This window comes from Lissotriton helveticus, chromosome 2_1 (assembly GCF_964261635.1).
Source record: "Lissotriton helveticus chromosome 2_1, aLisHel1.1, whole genome shotgun sequence".
Lineage (NCBI taxonomy): Eukaryota > Metazoa > Chordata > Amphibia > Caudata > Salamandridae > Lissotriton > Lissotriton helveticus.
In genome coordinates, this window is record NC_136059.1 from 703330958 (window position 1) to 703353010 (window position 22053).

Genomic DNA, 22053 nt, shown 5'->3' on the forward strand with positions numbered 1-22053 from the left:
ATAACATGACAGCTGATTATTGATTTCTAAGTAGAATATCTATGCATAATATCGATGAGCTGACAGTTACTAAATTTGTATTAATTGCAGAAACCAGCAATTGTTCTAATGAGACAAGAATACTAATGTGATAATTGATTTAAGCATGAATATGCTGGGACACGTGAACAATACGGAGGGGCTTGGTTCTCATGAAATTAAGATTACAATTATGTAAATGCTCTCTTCTGTTTTAGTTTATTTTCTTATTAAAAGAAGTGGTTATGTTTAACTCTTTGACTAATAGGTATACATACTCTGAAATGTATAAGGATTATTAGATAATGTGTTAGTTTTACTCAATACCTCAGCCACTTATGAAATTAGCAGGGTACACACAATTTTGTAGAATTGTATTAATATGGCAGGTCACAAATTGCGACCCACTATGAGCTGCTGCCATAATAAGGATGGTGGCCTGCGGAGGACAGCCAACTATCATGTCTGTGACTGCTTTTCAATAAAGCTAACTTTTTTTTCAAATGCAACCATTTTCTTTAAAAAAAAAAATAGGATGTGTTCTAAAGAAAAAATGTAAAGTGGAACAGACATTTTTTAACAGTAGGTAATGGTCTACAGGACCACTGCCTAATCTTGAAAAATATTTCTTTCAACATTCTCAAAGGGGAAGGGGACTCTAGGTTGCCCCTTCCCATTTGTGTATACGGTACCACTACATTTGTTGAGTCAATAATATATAAATGTTTTGCAACCGGATTTTAGTAAAAAAAACATTAATACACACGATTCTGCAAATACCGATTCAGTATGCAGTTGCATGCTCAAATTGCGATTCCGTAATGTGTTACCAAATCGCAACTTGGGTTTCTAACCAAAAGGTCTTTTCTGCGAATTGGCTTTTTTTGCAAATGCAAAAATGCTATTTACATCTGGGCCTTGCTTGGAAAGGACTATTGTAAAGTTCAGCTTGAAAGGTTATATTACCTGGGGATTTGAAGTAAGAAGGTACCACTTTCAATAATTTAAACAACCTTTCCTCTCACAGGAAAAAAGAGGTACTTTAACCTGATGAAGTAGATGCAGTGGATTGTTGACATACCTGTCATCGACTTGTGATCATGGCAAGAAGGTGGGTGAATGGCTTGCAAAGTGGGCTCCTTCCCAACCAGCCCTTGGAAACATATTTAGACCAAAAATCTACTTGCAGGATACCACAGCTTTATCTAGAGAAGCAAAGTTTTGAACATATTTTCGATTTCCTTTTTTTTTTAATTTGATCAAAGAACAGGTCTTGTGCCCCTTTACCAACCTCAGATAATAAAAGTTTGCCTAATTTCAAATCCACTTTAAGTAAGGGACCGCTTCACCTTTTGGTAGATATGGCACAGTTAACATTTGCCTAGAAGACATACAAACCGTAGTGCCCAGGTGGACAAGGTATTAGGGGTTAAAAGCCAAACCTGAGAGATAAGCTTTTGCTGATTAGTCTAGTATTTGGCAGAGGGGTGCCTCTAAGTACAGAGGTTTGTAAGACCATCCAAAATTTCAAAATTATTGTTTGTATTTTATCAGACTTTGCCAAAAAGGTTTGCAGTTTTGGGTTCATTGTAGAGGTGACAACCACTATATCAAGTATAAAAGGACTGGGGCTTTCTGCCTTGTAGTGTCGTGAGGGCCCCCCAAGAATCTGCACAACACGATTGCTTCTTTCAGGTACCTTTACTGTTCGTTCTGCTTACAGCTTGTTCTTGCTTCCTGCCTCTTGTCCCCTTGGTCATCTAATGCCTCGCCCTGCCCCTTGACCAGATGTGGTGTCCCCTTCCCCACACCCTCGACCCCAGGGTCCTAGTGCCCACTGAGAGAGGGAGAGAGAGAGAGAGATGAGAGAGAGAGAGAGAGAGAGAGAGAGAGAGATCCTCACGGGCCCTCGGCCTATTACATCTCTTCCATCAGTCTCTGTTGTTTCTTGCATGTTCTTCTCGGCCTTGTTTCTTTGTTGTCCATCTGTGCATTTGCCTCCTCCTTGATTGCCTCCGGCGCTGGTGCCGTTGGTGGTTCTTCTTTTTTTTCTCAGTTCTTTGAAATGCGAGCTGTTTCTGGAGATGTGATACCGCCCTGCTGATGCAGTTATCATAGGTCCCTTCACCTCCATCACTGTCAGTGGGTCCTTCGAGAACGCACTGTCCGATTTCCTCTGCTGTCTTTGCCGCACTACCACCGTGTCTCCTTCTTTTAGTTTTGCTTTGGTGATGTGCCTCCTTTGAGCCGCGTATGCCTTCATTTTTGCTTTTGACTCTTCGTCTTTGGCTGCTATATTGCTTCGCCCCACACTTGCCATCTTTTCCATCTGCGGTAGCCGTGTCCTGCTTGAGCATCCGAGCACGAGCTCGGCCAGGCATCGGCCTGTGGAGCTGTGAGGGGTGTTTCTGTAGTCTCTCAGTATCTGGCACAGTGCTTGTCCTATCGATATCTGCGTTATCTTTGCTCTCTGTACCGCCTTCTTTATTGTCCCCATGAACCTTTCCGCCATCCCATTCGCTTGTGGCCACAAAGGAGTTATTTTCCGATGGCGGATTCCTAGGTACTCCACACATTTTCTGGACTCTTCTCCGGAGAATGGTGGGCCATTGTCAGTCTTTAGCATTTCAGGCGAGCCCCACGCTGCAAAAATATCATCCATGACTGTCAGTGTTGCACTTCCTGACTTTGATGCTACTTGTCTTACAATTGGAAATCGGGAGAACTCATCTATTATTACCAACAGGTAATTTTCCGTCTCCAGGGGTCCATAGAAATCTGCTGCCAATTCGGTCCACACTGCTTTCGGTAGTTCAGACATCTGTAGCGGCTCCGGCTTGGGCGGCAGACCCGTCACTTGGCAGACGTGGCAGTGCATGACAGTCGCCTCGACCATACCGTCCAGTCCCGGGAACCACACTTTTTCTCGTAGCATTTTCTTGGTTGCGACCATCCCTCGGTGTGACTCGTGCGCCAGTTCTAGCGGGCGTGTTGTGCTTCAGTATGAAGTTTAGGTAATCCTCCGCCATTGTCGTTGCCTCAACTGCATGTGGTAGAGGATGTCTTGACATGTAGTCAGCCGGGTTGTGTTCCTTTCCAGGCTTATGTATTATTTTGAAATTGTAGTCCATTAGTTTTATTCCCCACCTCTCTATCCACGGTGGTATTTTTGCATTGAGATTTTCATAGATTGTTATTAGTGCTTGGTGATCTGTTATTATCATGAACGGTTTCCCATAGATGAACATGTGATAGTGTTCACAGGCCCACACAACTGCCAAACTGTCTTTCTCCGGTTGAGAGTATGCTCGCTCAACGTCCAATAGGCTTTTACTCCCATAGGCCACTACACATCTTGGTGAGTCCTTTCCTGGTTTGTGTTGCGCCAGTATCGCCCCCAGCCCCCCCTGGGCTGGCATCTGCCGTCTGTTCGGTGCATAGTAGCGGATCAAAGTAGGCCAGGTGATCTACTGCGGTCACAGCTTCTCTGATCTCTTCAAAAGCTTTGCTGCATTCCTTTGTCCACGCAAAACGCTGTCCTTGTTTTGTCAGTTCTCCCAACGGTGCGCTCACTGTGGCAAAGTCTTGTATGTACCTTGAGCAGTAACTGGCAAGGCCAAGGAATGACCTCACTTCTGCAACGTTGCTTGGCTGTTTTGCTTTTTCCAATGTGTCTACTTTACTGCGATCTGGCCGCATTCCTTTTTTGGAAAAAATGTGTCCAAAGAATACCAGTTCATCTCGCCCCAGCTCACACTTGTCTTCATTTAGTGTGAGCCCTGCCTGTTCTAGTTGGGAGCACACCTCTCGCAGTGCCTTGTCATGTTCCTCATTCGACTTGCCAAACACCAGAATGTCATCACTGTAATTCAGGCTATTCTTAACTGGCCTTATTACTTGCCTTATTGTTTCTTGTATATATTTCGGCAGCAGATGAGATTCCAAAACTCAGACGCTTATATCGGAACAGACCCAGGTGCGTGGAGAACGTCGTGATATACCTGGACTGAGGGTCGAGCTCTAACTGGTGATATCCTTTGCACAAGTCCAGTTTGGAGAAGCGTCTTGTTCCTGTTAGGCAGCTGATCATATCATCAAGATGAAGTCCGGGGTGCCATTCCCATTCAATTGCTGTGTTTGGTACTCTCATGTCAACACAGATGCGAATATTGGAAGTGTTTTTCTTTGGTACCGCACACACCTTCGGCTGGTTCTATGATGTCCTGTTTGAGCAGCGCTTCAATCTCTTCTTCTACTCGCGGTTGCAGGTGTATTGGCACTCGCCGGTGGTGTTGACCTACTGTTTTTATTGCTTCGTCTATGTGTAGCGTTATTTGGCACCCCTTCAGCTTACCCAGTCCCTGCAGTAGTTTGGGATACTCCTGGAAGATGCTCTTTTTTTCTGACATGCTATATGTCATCTCGAGCAGGCCCATCACTTGGGTTGTGACATTGCTTAACAGGCACGGTACTGGAATGTCACCTCTCAGTACATGAATCTCTTTTTTATCGTTTGATTTTTGTATGTTAGGTTCTCTGTGAATTTTCCCAGGTTGTTCGCTGGCTTCTTTGACCCCCATGTGAACACCTCAACTTTCGATGGTTTCAGCGCTGGCTTCACTTCCATCTTTTCGCATTCCGAAGCACACATGATGTTACATGTTGCGCCACTGTATAGCACAAACCGTGCTCTGTGTGGTCCCACGTCTATGGTCACTCTGTCTTCTTTATGGTGCTTTTGTCCACGAGGCGGATGCTTTCTTCAGTCCTGCCTTCATCTGTGGGCATGGCAGCGGTGTCTGACATGAGGTAGAGTCGTTCTACTTTTTCTTCTTCCCTTTTGTCTCCCGACTCTACCGAGGAACTTCTGTTTGCTGTCTCGACATGTTTGACATGTCTGCTTGTCGTCATCCGCGGTCTTACCGATCTTCCTCTTTCACTTCTAAACTGCAGCCCTTGGCATACACTGGCAAAGTGGTTGCTCCTGTTGCATTTCCTGCATGTTTGGCCAAACGCTGGGCACGCGCCTCTGTGTGGGAATTCAAGTCCACACCTGTAGCATGTTGATTCCGGTTGCTTTCTTGTCACTTGTTCATTGTGCCCCTTCTTCCAGTTGCTGGTGCGGCTGTTCTCTGTCATGCGGTGTGCCTGTTCGACTCGTCGTTCTTTTCCCCGCTCCATTTGCTTTGCTTGTATTGCCGCTCTTGCCTCCGCCCTCGCTAGTGACAGGATATTCTCCAGTGATGTCGGGTCCTTCAGAATCCTTGTGCGGAACTCTGTGTCACGGCATCCTTCAATGATGCGCAGGGGAATTGCTTGTTCGTTCTCGTATTTGTCAAACTCGCAGTGAGGTGTGGCGCCGCGGCCAGGGCGACTGGCGCTGGAATCTGGGGATCACGGTTCGATCCCCGGCTCCGGCGGCAGGTTAGCCCAGCATCATGTGACTCTGGGCAATAGCTTGCTTAATCTTCCCGACGGCCCCCAGCGCCTAGAGACCCTAACGGGTGATTGTGCGCTATACAAATGTGGATTATTATTATTATTATTTAGTATTATCTAGCGATTCCTCCGCGTGTTGGGATGCTATGGTGAAAGTGTAGCGCTCGAAATCAATGTTTCTTTGCGGATCAAATTTGTTTGTCAGGCACTTTATTAGGTCTTTGTATGTTGATATCTCATTTTCTGGTAGGGTCACTAGTAGGTCATCTACTTCATCGCCCACTAGGTTGAGGAACAGACCTAGTTGCTTGGCCTCTATTACTTCAGTGGCTTCCATGTACCTCTCAAATTTCTTGACCCATCGCTCCCATCTGATTCCCACTTGTGGCTCTGAGAGGTTGAATGGTAGAGGTCTGCGATATTGGGCGCTCTGCCTTTCGCTCCTTGGCTCTGCCATTTCTTTCTTGTGTGTTCTGGGTGACCCTTGTGCTTTCTTCTTTCTGTCGCTGTTTATACCCGACTTTGTGTTATTTCTTCTATTGATTGTCTCTTTTTGGCATCTCTTTGTGCTCTTTTTTTTGTACTGTCTTCTGTTTTCTATGCTTTCTTGTTGATGTTTTCTTTTCTTCCTCACTTTTCTTGCTTCTTTTGTCTTTTTATTTTAGTTTAGGCTTGTTTTTCACCTTCCTGGTGCTCTTCCTTGCACTTTCTCACTCTTTTTCGACTTTGCCTGGTCCCAAAATGGCCGCCGGCCCTTTCTGCTTTCCTATTGGTTCTTTCGCCTGACTTCAAAATGGCCGCAGAGACTCTTGCGATACTTCGGGACCAATCCGAGCGTTGCCTGGTTTAAAGATGTCCGCTCGGTATTCTCGCGCGCTGATTGCCTCTTTTGCCTGTCCTCAAGATGGCCGCCGAGACTCATGAGAGCTCGCGCCACATTTCTTTAAGTCTCGCGCTCGCGCTCGGCGCTTACCGGGCACTTAGGACGTTTCTTCTGCAGCGGTCGGGGTGGGCTCCCGTGTCATTGCTCCTCACTGTGGTGCGAACCAGGGTGGGCTCCTGGCTTCACTGCGATCGTCGCTCGGCACCAGACGCAATCTGCACAACACGATTGCTTCTTTCAGGTACCTTTATTGTTTGTTCTGCTTACAGCTTGTTCTTGCATCCTGCCTCTTGTCCCCTTGGTCATCTAATGCCTCGCCCTGCCCCTTGACCGGATGTGGTGTTCGGTGTCCCCTTTCTCACACCCTCGTGACATGCCTCTAGCTTATTTTTCAGTATTATGTATATTCTTTCACATGTTGCATGTTCCCATAGAGAAATGAGACTTTCCATTGAGTCCTGCAGTAGATGAAGACCTATTCATTTTGAGCTCTACTCAGTGCAAATGGAGGAGTACTATGCATTGTTTATCCACTGTGTGACTGAGGAATTTATGTACTTACTGAAATGGCATTGAAATACTTTTTCATCAGAATGCTCTTGTGTAGGGCGTATTTGTAGGTAGTACGGGAGTAACTTCTGTAGGGGCACTCATAATTATTACGAGGATCAGGTTATATTTGCAGAGTTTATATACAGAAATTTGGCAAATTTGAAGCATAGAGGTGCACTCTTCTACTAATCCTTAACTATATTATCGAATGATATTATAAACTGGGTGCAATCCTTACATCTGTTGCCCGTAGATGTAAAATAGTGATACATCTAATGACCTTCCAGCTAGAGGATGAAACAAGTGTTGGCTGAAAATGTTCAAGAACAATATATTTGATTCTAAAATGATATCCAATGTGCAGATGTGATTTGGAGATAACATTTTTGTATTAAGTTAATAATACAATGAGCATCAAAGCATTTGCTGGGCAAACTAATTTTAGCACTTTGAGGGGAGTGCATTCCCCTGTGATTAAAATATGCAGAGTTGACCAGAAAGTAGATAATTTGAATTCTGCAAATTCCACTATATATGGAATTGGTCGAGCTAGGTAAAAGTGAACAGGCCAAGAATTAGCCAGGATCATGTCCCGGAAGAGAAACGTTGATGCATAATTTATGACGGAAGTAACAGAAAACTCATAAAGCAAGCCTCTCAGGACAAGAGGAGCAGGGAGACGGAACCATTTGCTACAACAATTCCAATTGCACCGAACAGTTCGGAATTACGTTTTGGCACTTTTCGGTCTTAAAGCCGACTGTGCTGGCATCACAAATGCCAACTACTTTTGTGAATGCGACAGCCGCGGCCGGTAGTAGGTTTTCCTGAAGGGCGGTGACGTGGGAGGGGGGTTGTAATGTATGGATTACGGACTTTAACAGGTAACTAAACATATAAATAAATAAAACGAATTTTGTTGTGTGCACTGCATCACCAAATGAGATGCAGTGCGCGCAACGAAATTAGTTTTATTTATTTATATGTTTACTTACCTGTTGAAGTCCGTAATCCATACATTACAACCCCCCTCCCCACGTCACCGCCCTGCAGGAAAACCTACTACCGGCCGTGGCTGGAATGCGAAGCCAGATGTCAGCATAAAGCACATAATTCTGTATGAACATGAGCTTGCACAATATCCATTATGGAGCCACTGCAACTAGGCTGCTATCAAAAAAACATTGAATGCGCCAAACAGCAAACATTTGGTACAAAAACAGGTAAATACATTTATTTTTCTCTTGTGGTCCTAAGGGTGACCACCGTGATTCAGATGGTATCATCTGTGTTTCTAAAATCATTTTCAAAGAGAAAACTAGTAACCTATCAATATACTTCAACGGTGGTGTGATGAACGTAAATGTAGAATTTGCAAACACTTTTATCTTTTCCATTATCTCGTGTTAAGGTCAAGCTGTTTTATTCTCTCCAAAACAATTCTTTTTTATTATGGGATGATCTAGCTATTTATTTTTAATAAACACAATTATCCTGCTATTCGTTGCTGCATTCTGAATGAAAATTATTAATTAACTTCCTTACAGCTTTCAATTTGCTCTGACACAATAATTATTCATTCACACTTCAACAGCCAGGGCAACCCAGCATCGCACCGGCTCCTCATTACACTGCATTCGTGTATTGGTTAATATCTATAATCTACCTTCTTTTGCCATTTCGATCATAACATTCCGTACATATCCATAAGTCTGCACTAGGTCAAAAGAGAAAAAAACGAGTGGGAGGGAGTCATTGTTTTGCAATTGCATCGAGCAACAATTCGGCTAGCCATACTGATCCACTTTGCAGAAAATCATATGTTCAATTCTGTGCTCTTGTTTTCCAAAACGCCATTGTAATTTGTGTCAGCCACTTTGGTTGAAATGAAGCAAAGACTTAAAGTCTGAGAATATATTGGTTTCTAAAAGTAAACCCTTGGACTGGATACATAGGGGCATATTTATGAAATAGTGGCGCAGCGCAGCAAGGCACCTTGCTGCTCTGCACTGCGTCACTACGGATTCCTGACTTTGCCTCCTGCGCTGGCTGGCGTACAATGGGTTGCCTAACGCCAAAGCAGGCATCCTTGCTCCACGGTGCTAGGGAGCCTGCATTGAATGCAGGATTGTTTTTGTGAATAAAGAGAAGCCTTCCTGCACAACAATCCTGAGCGGCATATTCCTCTTTCTACGTGTGCTACCGAATGCAGCACATGTAAAAAGAGGAAGTAACAAGGTGAAATACAGATATTTCTCCTTGTTAAGCCCCTCATGGAGAGGTATATCTTTTTGGCGCATTCCCAGGTCTATAAGGTCTTATAAATCTTGGAATGCATAAAAAATCAAGGGAGTTGCTTTGGAGCACCGACAGAATGCCCATGAAATGCCTTCTCGGGACAGAGTAATGCAACACAGTGATTTTGCGCTGTGTTGCTCTACTCCAGTGTTTTTGGAGTCACTCAAAGCCACACAAAATGGCTTCGCGTGGATTAAAAAATCGGACTTACGTTTTGCTTGTTGCGTGGTGCAAGAGTGATGCAAACTGGGTCATAAATATAGCTATCAGCATATTCCTGACATGAGACAATGCTGGAATCATAGCATTACATTGTAGCAGGCATCTCAAAGTTTGCTAAAAATACCAAAAAGTGACACATAACAACAGAATTAGGAAACAACATAAAACAAAACATAGGAAAACATCAATAGGTAACCACAAATTAAAATATATCTAATATCAACCATCAAGTCTTGGCCAACGGTGTGGTGCTATGTGTGGACTATAAGACCGACTTCAGCTGATGGATGTTCCAAAAACTGGACACCACCTCCTGCCAACAACAGTGAAAGAAAGTGGATGACAGGAAGGACCACTGAGGCATGGCTCAGCATAGGGACAGCATGGTGGTCACAGCCTCCCCAATATCAGGAAGCCATTGCAGCAGAAAGGGTAACCGGAATAGACAAATCTTTTTTTTGCTTTGGCAAACCAGACATTAGGATAATTGGCACATCGTTCACCACTATAGTTACCACTGACAGTTGCTATAGAAAATAATAAGACAACTATCACTTGCATGGCACACAAAGGCATGACACAAAGAGCCAGCCATCACCAATGATGGCGGTTACTTGGTGAAGAGTATGGAAAGGTAGACAGAGGTAGGCGTTCTCCATGTCCCATGCTTTGAAATGTTTGCATACTCGATGAATGGAGATGATAAGTTTCACAGACCTGTTAAGATGGCAAATCGTACCGTACTATCCACTTGGGAAATGTCAATTGATGGCTAGAAGGGAACAAAACTGTGAAAAGACTGGATGGGAAATCATTGCAAATTACACACCTATATAGATACAAAGACAAAACCGAGACCAATAGATACAGTGATGCTGTCTGGAAAGGAGCAGTTACAGCCATCTGTCTTGTGTTAGGAAAAATAGCAAAACGCAGTAATAAGAGCCTTAAGTGATTGCCTGGATTGCACCTCTCACACACAGATCTCAACACCACAACATGTTAGAAAAATGACAGTAAGTCTGAAACATGAAGATGTGAGTGTTATGCTTGGAACGACTAGAAACATTCTACTGTACACTTTAACACACAAATCTAACATTATGAACTCATAGGAGATTATCTGAAATTTTCAAGATGTTACAATTTTCAATGTTGTGTCTTCCATCAGAAGTGAGATCAGTATTTGATTTGTAAAGAAAGTAAGTGCACCGCTCTTCTTAGGAGGCCTCTGAAGCCTGCACCACTTATTGCCCTCACCAGTGTTGCCAATAATAGTACCAACACAACTGCTAAACATTGCACTCCTACTATCCAGAATATTCCAGCCCACCCAAAGATATAAGGTCGGTGTGAAATAGTCGGAATTGCCATTTTTAATGTATATTGGATTAATAAACTTTGCTTATGTGCTCATCTCCAAATTAGAAAGACAGCGCCACCATGAGGTGTACTGTCATTAGTTCTGGTGCTGAGAATTGTGTGTCTTGCCAAGCACTAGAAACCACTGCCTCAAATTAAGTGCTGAGTGAGAGGCCAGGATAAAAACCACGCAAGGATGGAGAAATTCGTTCAAGAAAGATATTTTTCTATAGTCTGGCATAGCAAAAATGGGTTTTCATAAGTTAACAAATATTGTCAAAACTAATAGGCCAGAGACACCTGGGCCCCCATTAGGATGGCGGGCGGACTTTGCCCGGCCACCATCCTCACGGTACTAGGGACCACCCGCCATAATGGCGGGGGTCCCGTGCATGGCATTAGGATGCGCCCGCCACTGTGGCGGGCGCATCCAGCATTCATACCATTGTGGCAGGTGGTGCACTCAGCACAGCCGGCCACAATCGCAGGAAGGCATGCAGTGCACTTCCATGCACAGCATGGCAGGCAAAGCGCGGTGCCTGCCATGCTGTGCATGGAACTGCACCCCCCCACCCCTCCCAGAGTCCATGGGGGCTCGCATCAGGCCCCCAATACAGACTCGGCATGCCTTTCCGTGGTGGCATTGCTGCCAGGGAAAGGCATTTTAAAAAAAAACATCCTAATATGGCTGGCGGTGTCTGACAGGCACCGCCACCATGTAAACCCTTTCTGTCCACTGCGGACCCCCCAGCCATACTAATATGGCGGGGGTCATTCTGGGACAGATGGCGGGCGGATCACCCCCACCAGGCCGGCGGTGGCTACCGGCAGCCTGGGGGGCGATCCGCCCGCCATCCTACTGGGCCCCATGGTGTTTTGGATACATTTTGTTTCTTTATTGTAGTCATATGCTACAATGTGACAATATCTTGCAATAGAAATATATACATATATATATATATATATATATATATATATATATATATATATATATATATATATATATATATAAACGAATGTCTGTCTGTCTGTCTGTCTGTTTGTCCTATATGCATTACTACACCATTCATCCGATCGCCATGAAACTTTGGGAAGTTGTTGAGTGCACTCCCACGAAGGTTTCTGGCATAATTTTGTTTTAAATATTGGCCCTCCAGGACCCTCATAATCTTTCGAATACTGATGTACGCACCAGACTGCATCACTACACCATTCATCCGTTCGCCAGGAAACTTTGGGAAGTTGTTGAGTATACTTGCGCGAATATTTCTGGCATAACATTTTTTTAAATATCGGCCCCGCAGGGCCCTCATAATCTTTTGAATACTGATGTACGTACAAGTCGGAAAAACAAAAAATCGTGTAGCCACAAGCACTCGAATAAATAAATAGAATTAAAAAAGCATTCATCCGATCGCCAGGAAACTTTGGGAAGTTGTTGAGTACACTGCCCCGAAGGATGACTCGAACTCGCATTTTGCAATGCAGGACGCACAACGAAATTCGTTTTATTTATTTAATTGTTTACTTACCTCCAATCATCCATATTCCAGTGTTTACTACCTCCCACCCTGCCCCTCCCCTGCCTTTCGGCCCCATCGGAACTCCCTCCAAAGGGCCACAACTTCTCAAACTTAGTGAAAGATTTAAAGTATGTAAGGGGAAAAGCATTGGCAGATTAAAGCACTGATCCTCTAGCCTTGCACTTCTTTTTAAGTGAATGTGCACATGTGATCAGTTGCAAATTCCAACGCTCACCATCTATGAAATCTAATTGCTGAAATGGGCTGACCCATTGCCCCATCCAGTATGCTCCTGGGGATGGAAAATAAATATGAATAACAGTTGAACAAACTAATGGATAAGAGGGCTGACTCAAAGCCACTCTATGAAAGTGTTTATGTATGTATTTTTTATTTATGAAATGTTTTGATTACAGACAGCCAATGCTAACTCAATGCTCATAGGTGTTGGAGATATTCCCCCCCTAGAGTGTGAGGACATGGGGAACAGACAGTGTATTGAGCAGACCACCAGGTGTCACTTGCTTTAAGTATAACAATGAAAATCCAGGCTTCTGTCTCTGCAAGGACCCCTTTTTCTCAGCCCTGGGAGCCAGTAGCCCCTTATTCTGAGGGACATACATCCAACAGTTGTCAGAGGAGCACAGGAAGTAGTTAGTGCATGATTACACTATTGGTTTTCATCTTTTCTAAAGCAATACCACTTTCATTATTCCTTTGTTAACTCAAAAACTATTCATAAGAGGTTTTTTTCTGCATTTTTCCCCGTCCCTCTTGTTCGAAAAAAAACCACTTGTTCATCTGTAGAACAAACTGAAGAACAATTTACAATTGATATATCAAGCGCACTTTCAGATTGTTGTTGAAGACTTTAGAACTAAAAAACATAGGTTTAAGTACATAATTTATTATTAATACATTATTTTTATATAGAGCTTTATTCCAAAATCTGCCGAGTCTATCCACACAAATAACAGGCCTGCCTAGTACCCATTTTAATGATAATGAATTAGCCTCGCAATGAGAAAGGGGGTATGAATTCCAAATTTCCTAATTAAGAGAGCAGTGGACCGCAGGGTGGATGACTACGGTTTGAATGGACTGGTCAGATGAGGACCAGGTTCCGCACTGATTTGCAGTAGTTGGAACTCTGGCACTGATTTAGAGTTTGGTGGACCTCGCCTGGAACTACTCTGGGGACCCACCTCAAAAGTGACCGTCGCCAGCAGCAGCGTGAGACTGAACTTTGCTACAGGGATGCTATTGACGGAGCAGAAATTTCATGGTAATCTCTCCTAGCAAAAACACCACTGTCCTTGTTTTCTGTTCAAGGCAATGGACCTTTGCCACTGTGTGAAGACCCATAAGGAGACTTACATGAACATGTGCAATTCAAATGCAAATAAATATTTAAGGTAATAATGAGAGTTGTGAGTCATTTTAAAGGGATTTATTTTCCAATCAAAATGTACGTTTTTCTGACTCTTCATTCGTTACTCAGATATCAATCGGGTTACAGAATTTGAAATAGGAAAAAATGGAAATCAATGGAGACCATTTTATAAATTGCATTCAAAGCACTCCATAAAGGAAGAAATCCCTATTTCTATGGAAAAATGAGGCATAAATGTCAGTCAGCACTCATAAAGAGTTCAAGAAATATAATGCAAGAGTGAGCTTAGCATTAAGCTAAAGCAATAATTAATAATTGCTAAATCTCCCATAAAGAGAAATAAACGCATAGGTCAAACAAGTCTCTGTAAAGCCAGTTGGTCAAAGCATAAAACTTGTTTTTTTTAGCCAAAAAGACTGCATCTAAATCTGCCCTTGTACAGCTGATTCCCTCTTTCCGCTGAGCTTCATCTCCGTCTGTCTCTCTGTGTCTTTCGCAGAAGCTGCCCACAGCTCCTCAAAAACGTTGTGATTCTGCAAGCAGCCTGCTAAAAAGAATAAGCAAAAGTAAGCTAAAGCCCAACACCCCTCAGCTAGGAACCAGTATATATTTCAGCAAAACATGTGACTTTTGGTCTACATACTTCATCCAATTGAAGTTGCAGAAAGACATTGATACTCCTCATATCCTCAATCAGGCGAGTTCTTGTGACACATTTTAATTTTGCTCTAAATTATTTAATCTCCTGCTAAAGAAACAATTTATTTAAACTAAACAGAGAACGTTTACTCAAACAAGAAAGTATTATTTGGCAGAAACTGTGAATATATTTTATAATAATAATAAGAAAAACTTTGCAGTTTCACTCTACTTATGAAATGAATAAGGCTTTGTTTAAACAACTGAATACTGATAAAATCAAGCTTACAAGCTGTAAATTATAAGAAAGTATTTCATGAAGAAACAGGAATGGGGAGGCATTCCATTCTTATCTCAAGGACATATGCTGAGACTTCCCAATGCAAACTAAATCATGGGCTGTGTATTTCAACTTTCTCTACAATTTAAAATGTGTGTTAATTCAGAAAAAATATATATGCTACTTTTAAAGTTCAAAACACATTTTCCAAATTAAATGTACATTCTATAGTGAGGTCAAATCTAAACTGAACACATTTAAATCAACCACGAATTAATTGTGCACAGTTTTACATTATTCATTAGACTGAAAGCATCTGAGCAGGCCTCATTCATGGTTTTCACTTTTCATGCACCGAATGTCTGCGTACCACTTTTTGAATGCAGGTTTATGTCTGAAGCGCAAAGCAGCGTTTGCCATTTAGTAATACTTAAATCTATAGGTGAAATGTAAGCACCATTACTATCTTCTAGAGCATGAAGAGGAGAACCCCTTAACCTACCAGGACCAGCAGCAACAGAAAACACTGCTGCAAGTGCATGAAAGGAGTTAACAAGTTCCTGAACCAGTGTGACACTGAGAGCCGCCAATAAGCTAAGGTAAAATAGCTCTCAACCAAAGCAGCTCAGGAGGTTAAAGCGACACCACCTCTTTGGTCGAAAACTGTAGCAGTGAGTGTCTCACCCAGGAGTACAAGCTTTGGATTTCTCTCTCTAACTGGCGAAATTTAACAATTTGACTTGCTACCAGAATGGACTTCATGCTGTTATAGAATCCCGTACATGAACTCGTACCTACAAGTGCCTTCGCAGAGGTTTTGTGCCCCCACATAGTATCAGATTACTCCACCAGAACCCTCCGAGAGCTAGAGGACTCTTGCAGTGTGAGCTTTGCTTCGGTGTATCAGTGTTACACAGGGCAACCTCATCTTTATATTGTGGAAGACACTTTCTCGACTGGGCCAACTTCCCCTCTGGTCCGTCCACATTCACAAGTCCCATGATGATAGGGAGGGAATCACCCTACAGACCTTACTGGTATCCAACATATTTCATATTGCCAGGAGTTTAAACTGATTTCAGTGTTATATGATTAAGAATTATTTTTTATTCTTATCGTATCCAAAACTGTAATGAATTTTAGGAAATGTTTCAATGACTTAATTGCGGTGTTTGACCCATAAATGCTTTCAATGAATTGCAGTTGTACTTATTGATTTTTTTTTCCATTCCCAGCACAATAGGCGGTGCAGTAACCACTTTCATTCTGGCTCGGTCTACTACTGTTGAACCACAGATCCTGAAAGGAGGTGGTTTGTCTTTTGCTGACTGTGAAATATTGAATGTGAGCACTGTAAGTGTAGTTCTCTTGTGAACCCCCACTGTTGCAGCTAATTTGGGGGTTAGTGGGCCCAATGGGCCTGTAACAGGGGTGCTGAATAACTATCTGAAATAGGCCATAGGGGGGTAAGAAAAGAGAGTTTCCACATAGGCCAAGCACTGTAAAGAAGAATATCGGGAAGGATAAATTGTTAAAATGGCAAATAAATTGTAGAGTGAGAGAGTGGTAACTAGAAAGGAAGGAAGGGTGAGAAAAGGAAGGCTGAAAAGGAGGAAGAAAACGTGCAGGCAAGAAAGGAACGATCAAAGGAAGGACAGATGAAATGAAGTACAGTGTGGCAGGAGGAATAAATGGGAGGAAGGGAGGTTGTGAAGAAGGAAAGATTGAAAGGCAAAGTATAGATAAATAGAAAGGTGAAAGGAAGGTTGCAAGGATTAAATAATTAATGGATGATTAGAGGTTAAAGGGATGGGTAAAGGGATGGGTTGATGGATGAAATGTTGAATGGAAAGGTAAAATGCATGATGGGTGAAAGAATGGATGGCTGAAAGGATGGATGGATCTATTAAGAGAATCAATCAACAGATGGACGTATTGAAATATGGATGATGTAGATAGATGGATGATAAATTGGATCAGTGGATGGATTGATGAAAAGGCGAGAGGATGTGGAAGCATAGACAAAAGAAAGAACGTATCATATAGATAGTTGAAAAGATGGATAGGTGAGTAAACAGTTAGATTGATGAGTTAAAAAAATAGATAAATAGTTGCATGAATGAAAGAATGGATAAAATATAGATGTGCAAAAAATATATGAATGTAAATGAAATTTTCGAGGATTGAAGTGTAAAAGGAAGTATGGAAAAAAGGACAGAAGAATGAAATGATTGAAGAATGGATGATAAACAGATGGATGGTTGAAAAGATGGTTGCCTGACTGGTTGGGTGGATGTATGGGTATGTTGGGGTTGAATGGCTGAACGGGATGATTGATGAATGGATGAATACTAGTACTGAATGGTGCTAGGACGGATGAATAGACTAGTAAAAGTGTGAATGGATGGATAAAGGATGGATGGATGGGTGGATGAATGGATAGATGGATGGATGGATCATGGATGGATGATTGAATATTATATGTATATTTTAAAGAATTGGTAACAATAAGACAAACAGAATAGCCAGACCTATTTTGTTTTACAGCAGATGATGAGAGCCTAGCTACTGTTGGAGAGTCAATAGTTGAAAGGGAGAACATCAGACTCAAGCAGCTAGTCACAGACCCTACACACAAAGCTGGGACACACCCTGGACCCTACCTTCATGTTCAGCAACAAAATCAAATACCACCACAGCTCGTAACTCACATTTTTGGACCACTTCATTGTACACTTCACCATCAACCAACCTGTCCACACCCACCTTACAGACACAGTGTCCCCTTTCACAGCTGGTCAAAAGTCACCAAGCAACAATGGATCAAAGCCTTCTGCACCAGAGCCCAAAGACAAATCCAATGTTAACCAGGCAGTACATAACTTCAACGACTTGATCACCAGCGCGAGTCGACGGAGTCGCACACACCAGACCAGGCAAAACACAAAGACCCTCCAAACAAGCCAGCTGGTACACCCCTGGACTCTGCACATCAAAACGCAGGTGTAAACCACTTGATTGAGGTTGGTGGAGCAGCAGGAATCAAACAGACAGAGCCACACTCAAATCAGCCCTTAACGATTACCACCGACATATCAAAGCTGCAAAGAAAGAGGCCCTAACCCACCGGCTTGACATGAGCAACAACCAGGCCAAGGAACTCTTCACCATCATCAGGAAGTTCACCTCTTTGTCAGCCACAAAAAACATTATCTCCGCATCACAGGAACTCTGCAACGCCCTCGCTGACCACTTCATCAACAAAAAAGCAACCATCTATAAAAGATTTATCCCCCAATACTCCAACCTCCTTAGCCACTGATCGAACACCTCAACCAACCACCCACTCCCGGCATGGGAGCAACTCATTACTCCATACACTACCACTCTGATGAACACCATCGACTCGGGAGCACCCACCAAACCCTGCCCCCACCAACTCTTCAACCTCGAAAACAAAAAAGTTTGCCACATCTCACCTCCATATTCAATGTCTCTATAATCACGCCCATCATCCCCAATGCGTGGAAACATGCAGAGGTCTCCTCAAAAAACCATTGTCAGATCCCAGTGAGCTCCAGAACTACCAGCCCATCTTGCTACTCCCATTCCTCGCCTAAATTCTGGAGAAGGCCATCAACCTCCAACTCACTGAACACTTCGAGAAGAACAAACTAGTGGACCCCTCACAATAAGGCTTCAGAACCAAACACAGCACTGAAACTGCTCTGATCTTTGCAACAGACAACATCCTCACCATACTCGACAAAAGAGGATCTGCAGCCCTGATCCTACTTGACCTCTCCGCAGCTTTCAACACCATCTCCCACCACACACTCAATAAATGACCATACCAGGTTGGCATCACAGATGATGCACTCAGATGGATTGCATTCTTCCTTGAGGGATCGACTCATGGTGGCCTGCAGAACTCATACCCACCCGGCGCCTAAAGACCACACCAGCATCATCCTCATCATCCTCAACAGCAAACTATCCATGAAATGATGAGTCAACACCATCACCTCAGCCTGCTTTCTCACAATAGGAAAGCTCAGCAAGATCTTCCAGTGGCACTAGGAAGACTGTAACACAGGCCATTATCACCAGCCTACCAGGCTACGGCAACTCACTGTATGCTGGCACAACCTCCAACCTCATGCTAAAACTTCAATAAATTCAGAATACAGGGGCCAGACTGATCCTTAACCCGCCCAAGAAAACCCACATCACCCAGCACCTTCAAGACCTCCACTGGTTTCCAGTTCAGAAGAGATGCCACTTCAAGCTCCTGACCCACGCCTACAAACCGTACATGACCTAGGATCCGCCTACCTGAACCACTGCCTACATTTCCACTGACCACCTAGGAACCTCCCTCGGCATACCAGGCCATTGCATAGATCCCTCACTTACACCGTAGCTGCACCAGAGGAAGAGCTTTGTCCCATCTAGTCACAAAAGCCTAGAACACCCACCCCTCCATCTCCACACTGCACCTTCTCTCATTGGCTTCAAGAAGGGACTCAAGACCTGGCTTTTTGACTGAGCCTAGCAGTAAGCACATGGATACCCTCATGGATGACAAGCAGCGCTATACAAATTCCTCTAGATTCAACTTTGTTTCATTAGGTGAAAGTCAGGGTAAAAAGGAATAACTAGGGAAAATCGGAGCTGAAATTATGAATTCCCTGATAATTCTTCATTTATTAGTGGACCTCGAGGTCAAAGAGCCTGATTATGAGCTGCTTGTTATATTCAGACTAGTGCGTAACCGTTGTTTAAAGCATGTGATAATTATTAGATGTGTTCAATATCTCAAGCTTCATTAAATTCCGGCAGGTAAAACCTGCCAACATTTAACAGGGGAAATGAGTACGACATTTACCAAATCATGCAGATTTTGGTGCTTTAAACACCAAGATCAATGCTATTTACCAAGAACTCATATTAGGTCTAACTTATTACACCCGATAAATAATGTACCCCATGATATTGTTATTCATCAGGGTCAATCAATAACACCTAAACTTATAATCAGGGCCTTAGTCGTAACTGGCTGGATTTTCCATACCACAACGTTTCTGGTACTCTCTGTATTAGTAACTTGGGGGTGGGAAAATAATGGCCTGTTTTCCAGGATATGGCTAACTAGTGTAAATATCGACTTACTGAAGGCGATGGAGTTTTCAGAAAAAGTTGATCAATATGAGCTACCAGTAGCAAATAAAACTGTCAGCTACATTTGACCAAGATATGTGTTGTGAGGTCTGCTCTCACCCAACAAGGGGAGACTTACGTTAAGCTTCCCATACATGCAGGCAATTAAAATGAGCAGAGTTGAGTGAAAATCTGGCAAATGTGTATGAGTATCCCAAAAGCCCTGGAACATATCTCATGCAAATGCCAGAGAAAGGAGACAATCCTTGAAGCAGCTGCCTCACCCAGCTCCTCTGGGATGCCTAAATTGCCCAATCACCGCTCCCCAGGGCCAGAAAGAGCACCCAGCCGCCCCTAAATCATATCCAGAAACTGCAGAGGATGAAGTTAATACATGATGCAACACACTTTACCATTTCTCTTAGTCTGCTTAAATTTCACAGTTACCACTTTCCAGACAGTAGATGGTGCCAAACTCATACATAGCCCACAACCACTACTTACCCACAAACTACAATACACACCTTCTACTTCATCCTGGTCACAGTACTGAGGTACTGGGTTTTTAAGAACCGGTACAGAACCGGTAACCCAGCGGTGCCAGGGGATCAACACACCAGAGACCTCGGGTTCTCCTGAGTCAGACCTACAGAAACTTCAGAGTCTTCCAGGTGAAGTCAAAGATTCGTTTATTGGCTGCAACCAAGGTGACAGGGTCCTAGAAGTACGATACAAGTATATTCAGGAGACTGCACACTTTCACAAAGTCAGGCTTCTCTTCTTATACCTAATATTCAGCCTTGAGCAATACATTCCTTGGATTCGTGGTATTTCATTTATGGTTACTGTTTACAAAAGAAAAGCAGAGTCATGATGACATGTACATATTTCACGTCGTGCTGCTCATAACAAATCATCCGGCAAGGCCCAACATTTCATCAGATATCGCTGGACCCCTAATAAAACCGGTCACCTCCCCATCATAAAGCAAGTGAAGGAAGGAGTGGAGAAAGATGTGAGCGAGATATGGCAGGTGTGCGTGCTGAAATGGTTTTATGGCTGGTTAGGCTTAGATGCTATCTTGCTCGGCCACTGGGAGGGAACTGACCTAACGAGCTCGGCCTGGGGCAAGGGTTCTAACTTGTACTGGGGTCAGAGAGAAGTCGATTAAGGAGTATGTGTCCTCGTGGAATCAAATTCAACTGGATTAAGGCCTATGTAGAGGGCAACATGCAGCTAAGGGTTTAGAAGGTAAATGACGATTTCGAGGTGAAATCGTCACTCGAATATGCCGAAAAATACATGTACTTGATGTACTCGTCATTCTCGGTCTTTTGATACCAAATTCGTCCTATTTCGACGAAGTTTTTATTCTCGAGTCCGGTACTATTATATGAATCCAGATTTTTTTCAGAACCACAGACCCTCCTTTTGCCCTTACATAGGCAATTAATCTATCCTCATGTTAATCTGAGTCCAGATCTATATTCCTAAAGTCATTGAGATGTTGCTGCAACATCATTCTAGTGCTAAGCTCATGTCTTGACACAGGCTTCCTTACACATGATGTAGCACAGAGGCCACATATTGCAGGAGCACACTGTATGCATAGACAGAACAGGAAAAGAATGGCTAAGACCATCCCAATGACCATCAGAATTTTCCATCCCCAGGCAGATATCAGTCCCCAGAACCATCCCATTAATGACCAATCTCCTTTATCCACATGAATATATTCGGAAATCTTATGTAGTTTGGAGATGGCCCCGTACACTGTTGGAGCATTATCTGGAATAAAAATGCAACAACTGGACTGGATCAATTTGCATACTCCACCCCGGTCCGCAAGTATTACATCCAAAGCGACCCGGTTCTGAAGGGTCATCAGTCGATCCGACTGGAGCTCAGCAGTCAGGTTACTAAGGGCACCAGCAGTTTCAATCACGGTGGATTCAACTACCCTTGTCAATTGCCTTATGTTTCTGCTGTTAACCATGGCTCCCCAGAACGGCAGAACACCCATTGCAGTCACCAAATTCTTGACCCGCAGTGTCTTCTTTACTCAAAACACCTCGAACTACCCTTGTCCGATGGTAATCCGCCGCTGCTGTGTAGGTGGGAGGTAACAGGAATGAAACAAAACATGAGCCCGAGAAGTCAGGGGGCAACCATGTATAGGCTCTATCATGGCAGATAAAATAAGTACCCTTTGCGGCTAAAAAGGCAGGGGAAGTCTGAGATCCAAAAACATACGTTTCTGTACAGACACTCTTCCCTAGCTGAG